We start from the raw sequence: 18156 nt of genomic DNA on the forward strand, positions 1-18156 counted from the left end.
TAAGAGGGGAAGTAAATCAGAAAAAGGTCACAAAGACTTTATACATCAAACAAGCGCTGAGAATTATATTACACATTCAGTAGTTTCAGAGGACTGTAGCTGAGGAGGAGAGGGTCAGTGCGTGCACTTTGGACCATGAAATGGCACGTATGACTTTGCTCTGCAAAATCTGTAATTTTATAACTAGGAAAGCTATAGCACAAATATTACAGTAATTTATAAGAGCCTGAAATAAATACTTATTTAAGGTTACAAGTGCTTTGAGTGTAAGAAAAAAACTTAACTTGAAAAATGAAAAAACATATTCAGACATAGCTTTTATCAATATGATCCTAGAAATTTAAAAATTCATCCCATAGGAATTTGGTGGACTTCACTCTTTCGGTAAACCAACAGTTTAGTTCAATACAAACAAGTTCAAAATTAGTTTGATTTCTACTACAAACTACTACAAACTACAAATAATGAGGTTAGTCTTGCTTATATATATTTTTAACCATTGGCAAATACTGTCTTGTGCAGGATGCTGGGTAAAAAAAATCATGATAACTCACGATAAAAATGTGATATGTTGACATGGATAATTAACACCAAACAAAGTCAAAACATTGTTTCTCGTATCTAAAGTTTAAAGGCTTAAATTTAGCTCCTGAGTGACAAGAAAATTTATTATATGTCTATCAACAAAAGTTATATCAAGATTATTATCATTTTATTTTATTGCCCTTTTTGTGAAGTCCACCTCAGGGTGGACTTCACAAAAAGATAAGAATATACAGTATGAAAAATAGTGGCTCTAAAATGGCCCCCTGGGGAACCCCATGACTGAAGAATTTATCCTGAGATTTGTGACCATTTACATATATATATTGTTCCCTCCTGCACAGTTTGAGCTCAAGAATTTCAAAGCCAGTAGTGTCAAGTGATTTTGATAAATCAAAGAAAACTCCTTTATCAGTAGCACCACTGTTTTTTTTCACGAGATCAAGAATCACAATATAAGAGGTGTCTTTTTTTAAGTTATCACTAAGTCTACTCAAAATTCTCTGCAATACTTATGAGAGAGTTGGTGTTGTATATATAAAGGTCGGTAGTTGTCCATATCTTTTATCACGTGGATGAAGACTGGCAAAATTCAGCAATCTTTGTCATTTTAGGCACAATCCTACCAGCTGTATATGAGATTTTCATAATGATTTTATGGACTTTATTTCTGTCAGCTGGCATCAAAAATAATGAATACCAATAATTGTCTTGAAGATAATGTCTAAGAGAAGTACCCTTTGGTTGGCTAATTATGTCTGAGAGACTTTCAGAGATAAAGATCATCAATGTCAAGATCATGGCTGGCACTGTCTTTGATTTTGGTGTCAGGAGGCAGTGATTTTGTGACCCGGCTGCGGACTGAAGTTGCTCGGTTGAGCAACTTCAAGGGTTGCTTTTGATCACCCTGAGAAGCTTTTAATACTCTTGGTGCCTTTGCTTACTCATTTGTTTCACAGGTGTCTGCTTTTTTGTGTCTTTTCTATCGGATTCCTAATTGGATTGTTGATATAACTCTTATAAAGTTTGTTAGTTTTAATGATGCATTTTTGAATCTCGGAATAAGCCATAATTTCTGATCTGCAGCACTATTTTTAATGATCTTTTCAGGTATTGTGTGGTCAATACAGTCAGTTCAGAACTTTAACTTTTGTTTGAGGTAGGGTGTCTACAAGTATCAGACACTTGAATTTTCTGCTTTTAAAGACCCTTTTAAGATATTTTTTTGGACAGATCATATTTCTATTATTCAAAAATTACAGGTAAGAATTAATTTGATTTATGTATGTTTGATCCTGTGCAGAGGTAGGTTTTATGTAGGAATATAGTTGTTAAAGTGAGCGGACATTCGGAGACAGCGGTAGAGTCACTGGCAGAGAATGAGAGCGGAGCCGACGGCTGGATTGCATTATATCGACATTCTATCGACTACATCTCATATCGCGATTGATATCGTTATCGTTTTATCCCCCAGCCCTAATATAAGTCATACTATTTGTTGTTCAATCTGATCTCAGTTCAGGTGAAACCGCCCTGTGTGGTGCGCATGCTCCAGAGGTACAGTAATAGTCGTTGTAAATTTTTATGTAAAAGATGTTTTTATCTTTGTCACACTCCTTCTAGGCTTAGATGGAGCAACATCTAAGTGCCTGAAATGGATGTTTAAAATGTGCTAAGTGGAAAGAGAAAAGTGGGAGCTGGGGAGGAGGCGTGAAGGATTAGAGTGACTTTAAATCTGATTGCTGCGACTCAAGATCACAAGATCATTTTGCTGCACAATTCTGCTCGCTGCTGCTACTTCCTGCTCTTCTTATCCAACATCCTTTAACTTTCTTTTTCTGCTGACCGGGCCAGACTGTCCGACTTTTAAAGACTCCTTCCTCCTCCGAGCAGAGAACAAGTCATTTCCAGGCTGAGCAGAGGCTGTCAGGCTTTTATGGTGAAAAGTAGGTCAGCGTGCGAGTTCCAAGTGTGCCCTTTTCTGCAGGTATGGAGTGGCTGATGCGAGCAGTGAGAGCTAACACTGAGGTAACACTGTCTGTGGGCTCGCCAGGCTTCCTGAGATGCCGGAGTCTAAGTCAGAGGGATGCTGAGATGCCAGAGGCAGGTTTTAGTAAACACTCTAATGCTTCACTTGTGTGTGTATATACATATTTGTGTGTGTGATGGAAGGAAGCCAGATTCAGAAGAAAATAACTGCAAAACATATCAGTGGTAGAGAGGTACAATTTACACCATTACTGAACTCTGGAACAATTTGGAGGTAACTGTACTTTACTTCTGTATATCCATTTTATGCTACTTTATACTTCTACTCTTGTAGTCAAGAAATAAAAACAAAAAAAACATTTGATAAGGTTATAAAATACATTGTGTTTCTAAAAGTCAAACCTGTGGTTTTCAACCTTTTTGGTTTGCGACCTTTACAAAAAAAAAGCAGTGTTTACTTTGGGCTCCTGTTTCAGATGTCTTTGAGTTTAAGCAGTTAGAACAAAGAGACATTTTTCTGAACCCCCTGAATGATTTCATTTCAACAACTGTGTGAGGACCAGAGACATAAAATTATATAATATTTTACAAAAAAAAGCAAAGATGCAAAAATTATTTTGTTTTTTCTTTCCTTTTCCATTATTTATCACATAACCTCTCACATTTATTTTGTGAAACTCTGGAGGTGCCCGACCTTCTTTGGTGGGTACCACAGGATTAAACTACTGACCAAAATGCATATTGCATTGTGTATAAAAATCCCTGTAGCTGTTCAAAAATCACTGAAATTAGTGATGGTAGGCACCATTATTGCAATACACTGAGTATTGCAATGACATACATTGTAATAAATTGTGATTTATTACCTATTCTCAGCTGCAAATTATGCCCTGAAAGTAAAACTGTTTTTTTTTTTTTTAAATAAGATAACATTTTCAGTCTGGTCATCCCATTTTATTCATTTTTACTGCAGCAAAATGTATCTAGTGGATTGAAAAAGCAACTGATGTTGTCATTCTTGTAGGCTACCAAGAGTTACATTTCTATGTGTAATATTAATAATTTATATACTTTTAAAAAATCCATACACAGTGTGCATGTATTAATAGACGTTCACCAAGAAAAATATTGTGATACTACTCTATATTGATTTTCCCCTCAACCCATACTGTATGAGACGACGACCTCAGTTGGTTTATTGATTTTATAGAACAGTAATCACACATACCTGGCATTGTGTTAATGATAAAAAATAATCCCTCTCCTGCCAAGCAATAATAGCAACATTTCACAGCACACAGACGCAGTAGTAAGTGTTTAAATAACTGTCGCAACATCGAGTGAAAGAGGGTCGCCTACACGGGCACAATTATGCTTAACTTTAGGAGACAGAAAAATCATGAAGCAGTTACTTTATGATCGCATAATTACAATTGGCAATTATCAGGGGCCATTTCCACTGAGGCATTTTTCTTCAGGCCAGCACATCTTTTAAATTCTTTTGGAGCTTTGTATTTATGTTACACCACAGATGTCAGCAGCATGACGGGACGCTGAGCATCTGTCCTGCGCTGAGCTCTGCATGTTTGGCATTTTTATTTTCTGAGTGCTGAAAGTTTTGAACCACTTTTTTAGCCAGCTGTCTGATCACAGAGGAGGAGGGACGGATACCACAAAGATCAGCTGTTACATCTTACACGTACAAGTGCTGAACAACAGCAGCAAAGGAGAAATAAGTTCATTTACTGTCATTATATTAATATATGGTTCATCTCTTGAAGCCACTTGGACCAGCAGGTCTGTCCTCCCTCCTGATGAGCGTATTTCCCTTCAATCACAGCAAGTTCTGTGCCAAGTTTTTCCTTTCAAAGATATTCTTTAACAGACCCAAACTAAGCATCTCAGCTGAAAACCACTGCCTCAAAAGCACTCTCAAGCGCTCCCAGCTGGGTGTTTCCTAGTGCTCTCTTTCACTGATCTGTATTCACTTACCAGCGATATCATTTTGGTTCCAGTAAGCCAGTGAGCCACAAAATAGCTCAAGAAAAATGAGCACAATAAGCTACAAGTAAATTCATGCAAGCTACACAGTTACATCGTTAACTCACCATAGATCATTGGTGGCGTTTGTGCGCTTTGGATGGAGATGAAGGCAGGTGGATTGGGCAGCAGCGACATCAGGTATTTTTCCAACAAAGTGAAAGGACACAGCCGGTTCCCTGGCTGCTGAAATCCTCGTTGGCTCTCTTTGTTTCTGTTCGGCATCTGTGGTTTTGTGGTGCCGTTGTCTGCTCTCGTCCTGGCGGATAATAAATAAATGCTTCAGTTAGCTGTTGCTCTCTTTCTGAGTCGCATATGACAAAATGTGACTTTCTGGAGTGGTGATACTGAAATTGCAATGCAGTCACTGCTGTGTGTCAATAGAGTATTTCACAAAAGCTTCGAACAAAGCTCAGCCAATCATGATTAAAGGATAACTTTGGCATCCCTCAGCCTGGACCCTATTTTCCTATGTACCTCCTTCTCTGTGACTGATAGACATAATCCTTTAAATCACTATGTGAGACAGCAGATTGTTACTTTCAGTGCCTGAAGTTCCTCTTGACTATCCGCTTGATTCAATCTGTTTATTATTGTCCCATCAAGTGGAAGTACCACTGTGGAATCTCGCGGGATGTGACTTGATGCAGAAAGACATCTTCACCAATGTGAGTTAGAGCTAGATGTAACAGGAATAGCTTCAGAAAATGCAGAAGTTATCCTTTAAGGACTTGATTTATCCATTTTATTGAAGTTAAAACAAACTCTTCAAACAGCTACAATAGCAAAATGCTGCCTAAACATTGATGCAAAGGTATTAATGATCTTATAATTATTCTATGAAGTGTTGCTGGTGTGTAATATCTTCTTTTGCTTCACACAACTCTGACTCTGGAAAAAGACCAGTCCTCCTCTTGTCTTTAAATCCTTTTTCAAATTACATTAAATGGCATCTGTATTTGTGGAAAAACAGTCTAATTTCGATACTTTAGAGATACATTTAGGATTTTACATCATTGTTGACTTTAGAAGGTTTGGGTTCCTCGAGATTACCTTGGCTTGTCTGGATCATGTGACGGATTTGGAAAAACCTAAATAGGGGACTACTAGGTAGACTGTATTTTGAATTTGACTGATTAAATGAGATAAATGTACCATTTTTCAAAAAGATTTCTTACTTCTTTCTTATCCCCTTTCCATACCATGGACTGAATGTGTCATCCTGTAAGCAGGATGCCAAGTCGGGGTTTCTCCATATGAGCGTATGATAATCTCATAATCTAATATGTTATTTATTAGAGACATTTATCCATGGAACAAGTGTTTTCATATTTGATAATCTACATACACTTTACTGAAAATGCAGCTGTACTTTTATTTGGGTAGGATTTCTAATGCAGGACTTTTGCTTATTATGGAGTACTTTTACTTGAATGTATTTATACAAGATTTCTTCCACCAAAATTGGTTTATGTGAATTTTAAAACAGATGGATTAGTTGATTCAACTTGGCACAGATGCTTAAAAAATGCTTCAGGTGTTTTTTATCGGTTTGTTTTTTTTTACTCTATTTTCAGTTACTCACTCTGTCACCTGCTAAAAATGAGATAAAAAAGCCCCAACAGACACAGGAAATTCCCTTAAAGCCCACAGGTCCCTTTTTCTCTACGAGTCAAACGGTACTAAAGAGTTTCTACTGTCTGCCACGACTCGCTGCACAATCAAACACTGACTGATATTGATCATAACGGCACATTGTCATGGTGGCTCTGCCGCTAACCTTGACGTGTCACAGAGAGATGGACCTGTATTGGATTCCCCACCTCCTCCTTTGTGTGAAGGAAATAAATCAGCGAGCTTTTGTTAAGTGAGGGTATTGTTCAGGGGTGAGATGAAGTGGTGGCTTTCAGAGTCTGCAGACCGTAACCCTGTTTCAATTAACCTGCTCCCTCTGACTTTACCTCAGGACTTGTTGATTTGTACGCTGCATCTCATTTGGTTTTGACTCAAAAAATTTGCACCTTCGCCCTAGAAAATACTGCATTATTTTTCCAGTTTAAATCACCATTTCTTCAATTTCCTTTTGGTCAACAAGGAAATCCAAGACTCAGCAGGGCCACTAAAAAAAACAAAAAAAAAGTTAATGTGAATTAACAACTAAAATTGTCCTTTTTAGTGACATTTTTGATTCTGATAGCAAGAACAAGATATTATCATGTTTCTATATAAAAAAAAGTTTTTTATTGAAAAAATCATCCGAAGTTCTGTGTTACATGGGCCTAAAACAAAATATTAAAATCTATAAAATTTTGGTTTAAATGGAGAGCTATCTGATGAGACAATAAGTAAACAAGATCGAACAATGTGACTACACATCTGATGCTGTCTTGAGGTATCAAAAAAGTATTTAAGTCCCTGAGATCTTGATTTTTGAAATGTCTCCATGGGATCAAACATTAGTTACTAAATGAGCAGCAATCACAGTTAAAGTTTGAATTCAAAACATCCTTAGTTATCTGTCAGTATGAAGTTATATGTCAAAAAAACTCTTTCCCAGGTCATCTTATACCAACACATTGTCATGCCCCTCGGCCTGTGATACAGACGCCAAAGGCAATTTTTAACATCTTCATGAGACGCACCAAGCTTTCAGCTACCTCATATGTAAACCCATCCACTGCAATACTTGTCTTCAAGCGCAACTGACACGTTATAAAGAGTGAGAAAGTCTACACAGGGTGGAATAAAGCTGACATGGATTGGTCAAACAATACTGGACTTTCATCCAGGAGATCCCAGTTCATATGAAACCAAAAGTCAGGGGTGTTTTAACATAATGTTTCGTCACTAATGTCACAAATGCACTCATTTTAACCCTTTTTTCTAACAAAGTGGTTTTATTTAGACAAGTTAGTTCAAATGTAGTTAAACTCTGATTGTTGCATGGAAGTACTTGACATTACATGACACTGGACCCCCCCCCCCCCAAAAAAAAAAAAGCGATAAAATCATCAACAGACACAGAGATGTAGAAAAGCTTCCAGGTGAAATGATGAAAGCTGCACAAAATGGCAAAAACTAACAAAAAAAATTGTCTTCATGTAGAATCCACACACTAAGCCCCTTTCACAAGCGCACTGTAAACCTGACATTATGTAGACATTACCCAGAGGAGCTGGACGTGCAAATTTCTGATTCAGTTGGAATGGACATTAAAGTTTTATCCTTTCAGTTCTTTGTACAAAGTGTGTGTATTGTCCGTTTGAGCCCGTGAGTGGGTAGCACAAGTAATGATCTGTGGACTTCACAGCAAGCGAGGGGGCGTGTTGACGACATTCCTATCATGCTGATCACGCTGATCAAGCATCTGATGGTAAAGAAGAAGGGTCATTCACATGAAAATGGCAATGAAAATGTCTTACTGGAGAGATAAGGGGGAATTTGGGACTTCTTTCACTAACAGCCGAAGCCAGAATCTCAATACAACTTCAAGGGAAAGCAAAAGGCTGTTGTTTATGACCAAATTACAAACCAGCATGTGTAATCTGCGTCATGTTCTGCCTCCTGCACGCTCTACCCATGTATCATCCATCACATAAACCAAATGAGTAACTCCAGTAGACAAAAACTCTTCAAATGCAGACAATCTCCTGCAGTGTGCTACATGTGTGAAATGTCTGGACATTATTCGGAGTTCAGATGGCAAAATGGCTTTCGTGCTGATTGGGAGAAAAGGTGTTCAGGGCCTTTAAGGTTCAAACAACTGTCAAAACAAATGCACAATCACTAAAAATTTAGTTGGGTGGGAGTAACAAACGCTGAAAAGACGTTTGAAATGAGGCAGTGAGGTTTGTTTACTCTTTGAAAGATCAAGACTTCAAAAAGGAAAATAAAGATCACACAGTTGTTTGACAGTTATGAAAGAGCTGTGGGCAAATATTCACCCTAGATACTTGTTTAATAAATTATTAAAGAGCAGAAAAAAAACAGCAATACAAATGCCTTTTATTTCGCTAATAGAAAACGAACTGGCATTTGTTCTTGTACGGCACTTTGTAGGACTTTGGGCCCCGTCAGCGCCATTGTTATCTTTGCAGAAATTCCATTACACGCACGACGGGGAGCTAGCCTGCTAACACCTAAAAAAATGTGCATCATAAATGCAGCAGGGACTGGAAAACATCATTTCATGGTGTCCCTCTGAAAAACAAATCAGGAAGAAATTGATTTTTACAGACTACCCTGTGACTCTAACCGATTATGAGTTATTTTCTGTAACGAGTTTATTGTTTTGGAGAACGTCAACATGCTGTTATTCATGATATTTATTTGTCCTTTAATAATTAATTCATTGCGACTTTAAAGAACTCTTAATCTTATATTACATAATACTTCCTGCTTTAAACCCACCTAACAGGGACTTTATTGTATCAGTATAATATTATGGTAAGGCTTTTTGAATGTGTAATACTATTTCCTCCTGGTTTTTATTGCATTTTATCGCACCAACTCTGCAAATAAAAGAGGAGGTCTGTTTGTGGGATGAGGCGTTCAGGGTCGGAAATGGATTAGTCAAAGTTGCAAACTGTCAGGGGAATCTTCAGCACACACCCACGTCAGGTAAAGCCACAGTGACAGCGCAGCACTTAGGAGTCCTGGCATTAACAGGACGGTGCCAGCGCCAGTTACCACCCTTAAAAGATGAGTCTGATGTGACCTCAAAACGGGTGCTTCTGAAAATGTGTGTGCTTATCTCATGGTGGATTAACCATAGATATGACATGCCAACTTCACATAATGAAATAGTTCTGAGTTACTGGGAGCAGGAATTATCACCCAAATGCAGACAAACAGCATGAGATGGCGTGAAAAGGTAGCTAGAAGAACAAAAAGCTGAAAATCGGTGTATCACCACACAGTGTGCTCTGCTGTACCCATAAACACACCCAGCAGTGATATAATGGTGCACCAACTACACCATGGAGTATACTTCTACATCACTGCAGCAAGGTGGGAGGTTAACTACGGGAGGTGAGCAAAAGCAACAAAACAATGGGGAAGTGAACTTTCTTTCAAACTAGGAGAAAACTCCTTAGAGTAACTGCATCCTCAAGTTCTGCTCCCTCCCAGGATGTTTAAAAATAGAGCCACAGAGGCTATGTAGTGTGCGACATGGGGAACACTGATTGATCATCGCTCAGTGTAACATGGACGGTGACACAGAGCGGGTAACCAAGAGTTAACCAGCCAAAAGAAGCTTGTGTCAGACTCCGCTGGAAAAACAGGGAGCCTAGTGGAGCTTTGACAGACACTTTTCTATCCAAATGCATTTATAAAGCATATTTAAAACAACAGATGACCAAAGTGCTGCACAATCAAAAATAACACAATCAATCAAATGACAAAAAGACCAGTTTAAAAGATGAAAATGATATAATAAAAGCAAGAAATGAACTAATACTGAATCAAAAGTCAAGGAATATAGTAGGGGTGTAAATCACTGGTTTCATCACGATACAATATTGTATCGATTTGCCGATATCACAAAGTCTGCCAAGGAGCAATTTCGATTCGATCCAATTTACGGGCCAGTGATTAATATGAGCCGAAATTATATTCTCATTTAACACAAACGGTTACAGAGGAAGCTGCGAGCCCTTTTTTTGCTTTTGATTTAGAGCTTATTATTATGAGCATTCAGTGTTTCCCAAGAGTTAGAATCTGTTTTTGATGGAGGAAGGAGTCGGAGCATCAGCAGGTGATCGCTGCCCAGCAGTACTACTAAAAAAATATGGTTCTCATTCTTATATTTTATTACAACTTGGACCACGAGTCCAGATAGGACGAGGTTTTGGTCTGGATCCAGACCACGATCTGCCAGTTGGTGATGCCTGGCTTACAGATACATGTGATGAATCAGTGGTATGGGCGCTTGTGCGTATTGGTCGCACACAATGACAGGTGTTTTATTGGAAAACTTTGCAAGAGGGAGACAGTTTGTAAAACTGCTCCAGTCGGAGAGGGCTGCCGCACTTCTGCACTGTAGAGAGCTGTTGGACATGTCCATGTGCTGGAGCGGGCAGTCGGACATGTCCGCGCTGGAGCGGGCTGTTGGACATGTCTGTGAGCTGGAGCGGGCTGTTGGACATGTCTGTGAGCTGGAGCGGGCTGTTGGACATGTCTGTGAGCTGGAGCGGGCTGTTGGACATGTCCGTGAGCTGGAGTGGGCTATCGCACATTTCCGTGCTGGAGTGGGCAGATGGACATCAGCTGACATCAGCCCACTGCTGTGGACATCAGCTGTTTGATCCGCAATAATGAAACGCTGTGGCTGTCAAACACTCAGCTGTTCTAGAGTCAAAGTCGTGAACTGCATTTGGTTTCGCCGCTGCACTGTTCTTATTATCATTGGCTGTTGGTGTTGTATACATATAAAAATGGCTGGAATGTGTTCATCGCCATTCTATCGACTATGTCTCATATTTCAATAGAGGAAAAGTTATATCTCGATTGATATCGCGATGGATTTATCGCCCAGCCCTAATCCTGAAGGATGTGATGATAATATAGAAACGTAATGTGTCCTTTGCTAGGGTTGGTGGTTGACTGACTGAACGTGGAAACTGAGACATATTGTTGAAATTGAACTTTTTTTTTTTTAAAGACATCTCATGCTGTTTGAATGAATGAGCATTTTCAGAATGTACTTCTTGACACTACAGGAAAGGGAACATTTTAAAGGTGTTGTTATCTAATAGGTTAATGTTTTAACTGGTCCAGTCCACTGTACTTAATGGATTTAAGGGTTATCTAAAAGAGACAAAGCAAATTATTAAACATAAGTAGAAAACACAAATAAAACGTGCCGGAGTTAGCAGGACTGCTTATTTACATGTGTAGTTCCTTGGCAGCTCACAGACAATAGAAATATCAAGAAAGACAGAAAAAGGGGAAATAAAATGTAAGAAATAAATTTAAAAAAATGCAGTAACAGTAGCAGTGTGTATGGCATAAAATGCATGGTATAAAATGCACTGTCTATGTGCAAGGAGCAAAATTCAACACGTGTTGACTCTTTTGCTTTACGGTGTGACAGCTTTATAGTAAATCAGACAAGATCAGATGACCAGGTAGGTGGTCAGATTACCAGCAGAGATGGGACGGGGGTTACTAGTGGACAGGTGAAGAACTGTTTTAAGTGTAAAAGGTGGGAGGAAGACTTAGTCTCAATGACATAAACCTCCTACACGTGACAGATGTGGGCTCTAATCCTTGCTGCCGTGAATTGCAGAATTCTGGCAAAGACATTTAATGTCAAAGAAGATCAAATGAGAGATTTGTGGGATGAGATTTTTTTGTGTCTCTGGAAAAGCTTGACAAATCTCCTTATATAAGAAGAAGTGAATAGATTTCTATAGCATTCAGAATTGTGACATATTTACATCCCTACAGTACAGTGCAAGAGTGACTGGTTGCAGGAATGTTTGTAGTTGAATTGTGTCAAATTGTGCTTCATTTGACAAGAGTTGATAAACTCACACATTCTTCCTCCTCACGGAGCAAACATTCACAGATTTATTGTGGGTTGTGCGTCAGGGCTCTTGCATTTCAAAATGTTTGTAAAGTGACAAGATTATGGATGAATTGGAACAGGTTTATGTAAATCTTAATAATGCCTCACCAAAGAGTTCTTCAATGTATACTTTAGTTTGAGTGTCCTTGGTTTACAAAACAATTTCGACTTCTTTGATGTTTGTCAAATTGTTCAGAGAGTGAAACTGGTTAATGCGCTCTCTGTTTCTCATATTCAGTAGACTTAAAACAGCCTTTTTTGCCTTTCACACCCATGATGGGAGCATAATAGTGCATCTCCTGCGACAGTCCAGATCAATGAGACGTGAATGCATTTCAGCACTCCATTATTGACTCTTTGATTTTGGGCTCAGTCATGTGAGACCGCATTTCTCACATACTGTTACATTCCTGCTGCAAACTGAGAAACATGCCTCTTGGTTTTTTTTTTCTCCTCTCTCCTCGCCACTTATGAAAAATATTTTCTCAAAATGAACAGATGTAGAGGAAAACAGACTTAGCTGTAAATTAATTCAAATGAAAAATGGATGGGGGTTAGTTTTGCATTAGTTAAAATAAATTAATTTGTCTTTGCAAATGGACTGCTGGTATGAAACTTGATTGGTGTTAATAAGCTCATACTGATTCAGGAAGAAAGTTATGCTCTTGGACAAAATATGCAATGTTTTCAATTACCGATTTTATTTTGGTTGCTAACATATGTTCAGCCACATGGGCTTAAAGATGTTATTTTGTCATAATGTAATTAGTAGGCCTCATTAGCAGTATATTCTGGTGACATCTATCTAATGTGCTTCTAGCTGCATGGGTTTCGTTTATATTGCAGCGTCTCTCTGCACTTTAGCTGTGAGAGAACCACAGAAGAAGAAGCTGGAGGGAAGTTTGGTGTTTGCGCTCGCCTTAGCAACAAGCAGCAGGATGTTTAGCATCTTTGATTCCTCAATCTGAAGGCCGCAAACAGCCTGAGGTTTCCTGTTTATACTATGACTAACTATCAAAAGCACAAATTTAGGCAAAACATCAACAAATTGTGACTGAAAGTTTTGAGCACTCATAAAAGGAGCAGAGTGAAAGATTTAGGGAGATTTTGTGGCGTCTAGCAGTGAGGCGTTTACCAGGAGCTGAATCATGAGCAGAAGTCTCTTCCTCTCCAAAACAAATGGATCAGGTGATTAAAACCGCTAAAAACACTGACAAAAGCAGTTCTGCAAAAACACTTTTCTGGCCATTTCTCAACTCAGATTCAGATTCAGAAAATTATTATTATTTATTCCAGAAGGGCAATTCAGTTGAACAGTCAACCAGCCACATTAAACAATACCGATCAGCAGCACCATTCAAACGTTGGCATTCAACCTAAAGAAAAAAGCAACAACACACAGGTCGCTACAGGAGCAGATAGGGGACACATTTGATCAGATACTGAATTGGTGACATTAATCTTGGGTGTCCACCTTGAAACTGATTGAACAGATCTTCTCTAATGCTGGGGGTAGAGGTGTGTGAAGCATCCATGTTTTCATAGACATGGACTTAAACTGTTGGTGCAACTTGAATAGGTCTCGGAGGCATACAATCTTGAGGTAGTAATAGTAGTTCTGTTAGATGTTTGTATGAAATTTTGTAATAATCAGCATTTTAGTTTAGTTTGACCACCAAAATTTAATCAGTTCAGCCTTGAGTCCAAGTGGAGCTTTGTGCCAAATTTTAAGAAATGTCCTCAAAGCTTTCCTCAGATGTAGTGTTAACAACAGACAAACACACAACCCGAAAACATAATGCCTCCGGCCACAGCCGTCACCAGCACAAAGGCATAAAAGCACAGCGGCATCTAAAATGAAAAGGAGCAATATTAACATGGCAATACGTACCTGCATTAAATTTTAATGGCATCTGATGGAGCTTTGCACAATACTAACAATGTTAAAAGATGCCACAAATGATTTAAAGTGCTAAAGCTGTTACATTTGAATGTGCACGGGAGGGAGTAGCCAATACAAAATTGTATGTAAAAAAAAATCTGTTCCTTCTTTTTGCTGCTGCATTTATGGGCTCTGAAACGGCTCTCGCAGAGCAATATTTTTAACTCCTCTATGGGGGTGACCACCACAATCAAGGATGGCATTTGCCTTGCTGAGCAAATGCCTTTCAAATATTTCAGCCAGCTGAGCCCAACTCTAGTGATCATGCCTTCAAAAGTACCTTTAACAATCTGTTCAGTCAGTTTTTTTACTGGAGATAGTCACTGTTGCAAAACCAGAACTTTAAAAGGGAAAACACATTTTCAAGTCTTTCATAAATATTACAGCTGGTGAAAAAATCTGCTGTCCAACCAATTAAGTTAAAAACTTTTCACCTAACAGATGTGGCTGGATTTTGTTGAAGGCTAATTGAAGATTTTTAAAAAATCAATAAGCAGAGCTGTGCATCGGTCTTTAGACCTTTTACTTTACTGGTGTAAGTGCTACTATAAAAGTGAACAGTGATATATTTCTCACCTCCACAATGTTGTAAATACATTTCTATATTATTTTTTTGTTACCAAGCCTAACCACAGACCTTGACTTTTACTAGACTTTTTCAAGTGACATATCTTATTCTGAAAGCACAGATGGAAAAATCTATTTTCGCACCCTTTCATTACTGTGAGAACCACATATTACATTTCATTCACCTCCAGTGAGTTTGGTTGACAGCTCAAGCCTCAATGGCAGAAATCTAAAAACCTCAACAAATCAATCAAACTACATCTGGCTCAGTACCACAAGTAAGTGAAATATGTCTTCTTTTGTGAGTTGGCTTAGATGATTTTAAACTGATAGGGACTTAATGCTATTTGATTACAAGCTGCCAAACTCAACCCAGTAATTAGCCATGGTCATCAGGGCTGAAGTCAGGATTTGAAAAACACTGAGGTCATGTGTCCACAGCCCAGTCACCAGAGGAAAATGTTGGCATCATATGTTTCTGCAAAATACGAGTACTTAACTTAACATATCAACATTTTTAAAGTGAAGTGGTTATACAAGCAGATTAAGTTATGGGATGGTGGATGGTGGATGGCATGGCATATGAGATGCCTGTCAAGCTGCAGACAAAGAAAACAACAAAAGCGGTTATGATTTGGCAAATAATTTCTGTGTTTTAAGTGGCTTTTTGGGCTCCAAATGTGGGTGCTTTTTAATGACCATATGCTCTTTTTTGGCCAGAGCCAGTTGGCTAAATATTTTGTCAAATAAAAGCCTGTCTCAGTTAGAGGCCCAGTTACCAAGCTGTTCAGTTTTATAGAAGTTCTCCGGACGAATAAAATCAGGTGGTTAGCTATACGTTAGTGAGATACTTAGATCGCACATAAATCACACAAAAATAAATGTTTAAACTTCAGTCAGTGTGGACATGCTACACACATGGTTAGCTTAGATTCTCTCCAATTTAATTATTCAGTTAATTTTACTGAAACCATGAGCACCACAAGACTGTAATACAGCATTTTAAACAAGAGAGACACAAAACAGAGCTTTAAATAAACTATTCGATTTTATTTCCATCTTTGCTGAGGAACAGTTTTCTGTCAAAGGAAATAAAAGCCTGTCCCATATAGATACCCGTCCCAAATATAAGCCTGCTGAGTTCAGTGATTAATTATAGTATGAGTTACGAAGTTTTATGGTATTTTAAGCCAAAAGATAATCATAATCAGATGTTTTTTTGTTCTAAACCTAACCATGTTAACTTCAGCGTGGCTTAAATGTAAAGTCACATCGAGTTTCAACATGTCCTCTACAAAATACTGTACAAATGCAACAAATCCATTGTTTGTAGAAAGGTAGAGTACCAGTATATTTTTTGTGATGATTGGGTTGGTTCCAAGTCCATTTTACTTGTTCGATTAATTGTTCAATTGTGTTTTTCTTAATTGTTTTTTTTTCTATCAAAAATTCCTCTCCACACTTCCAAGATAATAATCTGGAGGGAAAATATTGGAGAATTTATTTATTCTAGTTTTAAACATGTTGAAGCTAAACAATAGTGAAATTAGTCAAAGAATGATCCCCCAAATGTTAGGTTTGGGTGACTGTACAATATAACTGCCTAGAGTGCTAATACAACCCAGCACTTGACTTCAATGATTACTTTAATCTTTCCCAAACAATAATCAAGCAATTTTCCTAAACTTAACCTCACTTCAGTAAGTGTGTCACATCATAAAATGTTTATGAGTCGGTTTGAAACACTCAGCGTTTCTTGGTTCCTTCCGTATGACCCTTCTTGCTGATTTGCGAATGAGCAGCTGTTGTTTTTAGCAGGAATTATAACCAGCTTTTCACACAGCTTTTCACACGCTGATTTCTACTGATGGCGAAGATTTTTTATCTACAACACAGATATTATCAAGCTGTTTGCTTAAGCAATGATCTGCAGCCACATGGCAGAGTTTTATATTGGCAGCCCTGACTTGTTCTCCAAAGTTGCTCAGTACTGACACCAGGGGAGCGTGTGGGCTGACTGTGGGTATCAATAAAAATGTCAGATGTAAACATTAACCAAATGAGACATGTCAACCCTCAGACATTATACGGGCACATCTTGGGTCAATACAGTCTGACAGGGGTTATTAACTCTCCAAGTTTTATTAAAATTAAACTTGTGGGCAGCTTTGATGGCCTTTTCAAAGTGTTAAATATTGAAGTGTAATTTTGTGACTCATCGGGCAAATCGGTGTTAAGTCCCATGAAGTAACTTTTCTTTCTGTGAAAAGTGAAAGCATTGCTCCTGGTGCCAAACTCACTGAGAATCATCAACAAACCAGCTCTGAACAGATTTTTAGCCAAATTTAAATCATTGTATTGGTTCTCAAGCTGCACATTAACTGTATATTTGAGTCCCTGAGGCTCACACCTGCCCACCTACAGAAAAAGCTATTTCCAGAAAAGCAGCTTAGACAAGCTACATGTACACAACCTGCCCAGAACCAAAAGGCAGAGGGCAAAAGTCAACAAGTGGCTTTTGGAAAAGTCAAAACATTGTGCAGTTTAAAAGGAAGATATATTTTCTCAGAGGCTCTTGTAGACCAAGCTAAAGATAAAAGAAGACGTAACACGAAGAATAACAGCACAGTGTTTCCGCTTCCATTATAGTGAGACAGAAGTAATGTAAGGTAATTTTTGATATAAAATAGGTATAGACTGTGTTTTCATGAAATACATTAAATATGCTTATGTTATTTATCCAATTCATATTTCAACCTCTAACCTCTACTCCTCCGCTCACACACACACACACACACACACACACACACACGCACACACCTGCAGTCGGACAGGGAGTAGAGATTCTACACGTTTTACGTTATGTGCATTGCAAAGCACTGCGGCTTTTTCGAATGATACGTCACCTGACAGACCTGCTCTGATTCAACATGGCTGTCAGAGAAGAAATACTCCTTCTGGCTCTTCAAGACAGAACTTGGAATAAAAAAATAAATACATAAATAAGTTATAGATGAATACAGTACACAGAAAATGAGCACCCCCACCTTCACCCCGCCAACCAGTAAACATGGAAAAAACTGCAGCATTATATCTATCTGAATTACACGAATGGCATTGTCAAATTACATATGTTTGGTAAAGTTAACTTAAAAGTTACGTAGGTTAGGTTCAGGAAAGTAAAGTTATTAAGTTAGGTTTAGGAAAAGAAACATGCTTTGGGGTAATCATAAAGTTAAGTGCTTAACATAACCTGAAAAAGTGACAATGTACCTCAAAGTAAGTCAAAGTTCACTTAATTTTTCACAAGACACAACACGTGTCTCCTGGGGGACAGTCCTGTGTTTGTTTGACCTGTCCACCAACCCAATCTGCCTCCTTTCACAGACTTTTGCTCTTAATACTACTTCCTCTTTAGTCCTGTCACGTGATCGCAGCCTCCTCAATAGATGTGTTATATTCAAATTTTGGTGCATTGCTCTTCGTAGGTATACGTACCAAC

General features: G+C 38.3%; 1 protein-coding gene and 1 long non-coding RNA gene across 3 annotated transcripts in view; one reads left to right on the forward strand and one right to left on the reverse strand.

Moving 5' to 3' along the window:
* Window positions 1-18156, forward strand: part of tspan4a (tetraspanin 4a) — a 203068-nt gene that overhangs the window by 97795 nt on the left and 87117 nt on the right. The gene's annotated exons all lie outside the window — the stretch shown is intronic.
* The window catches only part of LOC148190344 (uncharacterized), a 78813-nt gene that overhangs the window by 1251 nt on the left and 59406 nt on the right, over window positions 1-18156 (reverse strand). The window contains exon 3 of the long non-coding RNA XR_015778709.1: window positions 4641-4831. This is a non-coding gene — a long non-coding RNA (uncharacterized LOC148190344). The remainder of the gene's footprint in view (window positions 1-4640; window positions 4832-18156) is intronic.

This window comes from Plectropomus leopardus, chromosome 1 (genome assembly GCF_026936395.1).
Source record: "Plectropomus leopardus strain MGB_pleo_1.0 chromosome 1, ASM2693639v1, whole genome shotgun sequence".
Taxonomy (NCBI): domain Eukaryota; kingdom Metazoa; phylum Chordata; class Actinopteri; order Perciformes; family Serranidae; genus Plectropomus; species Plectropomus leopardus.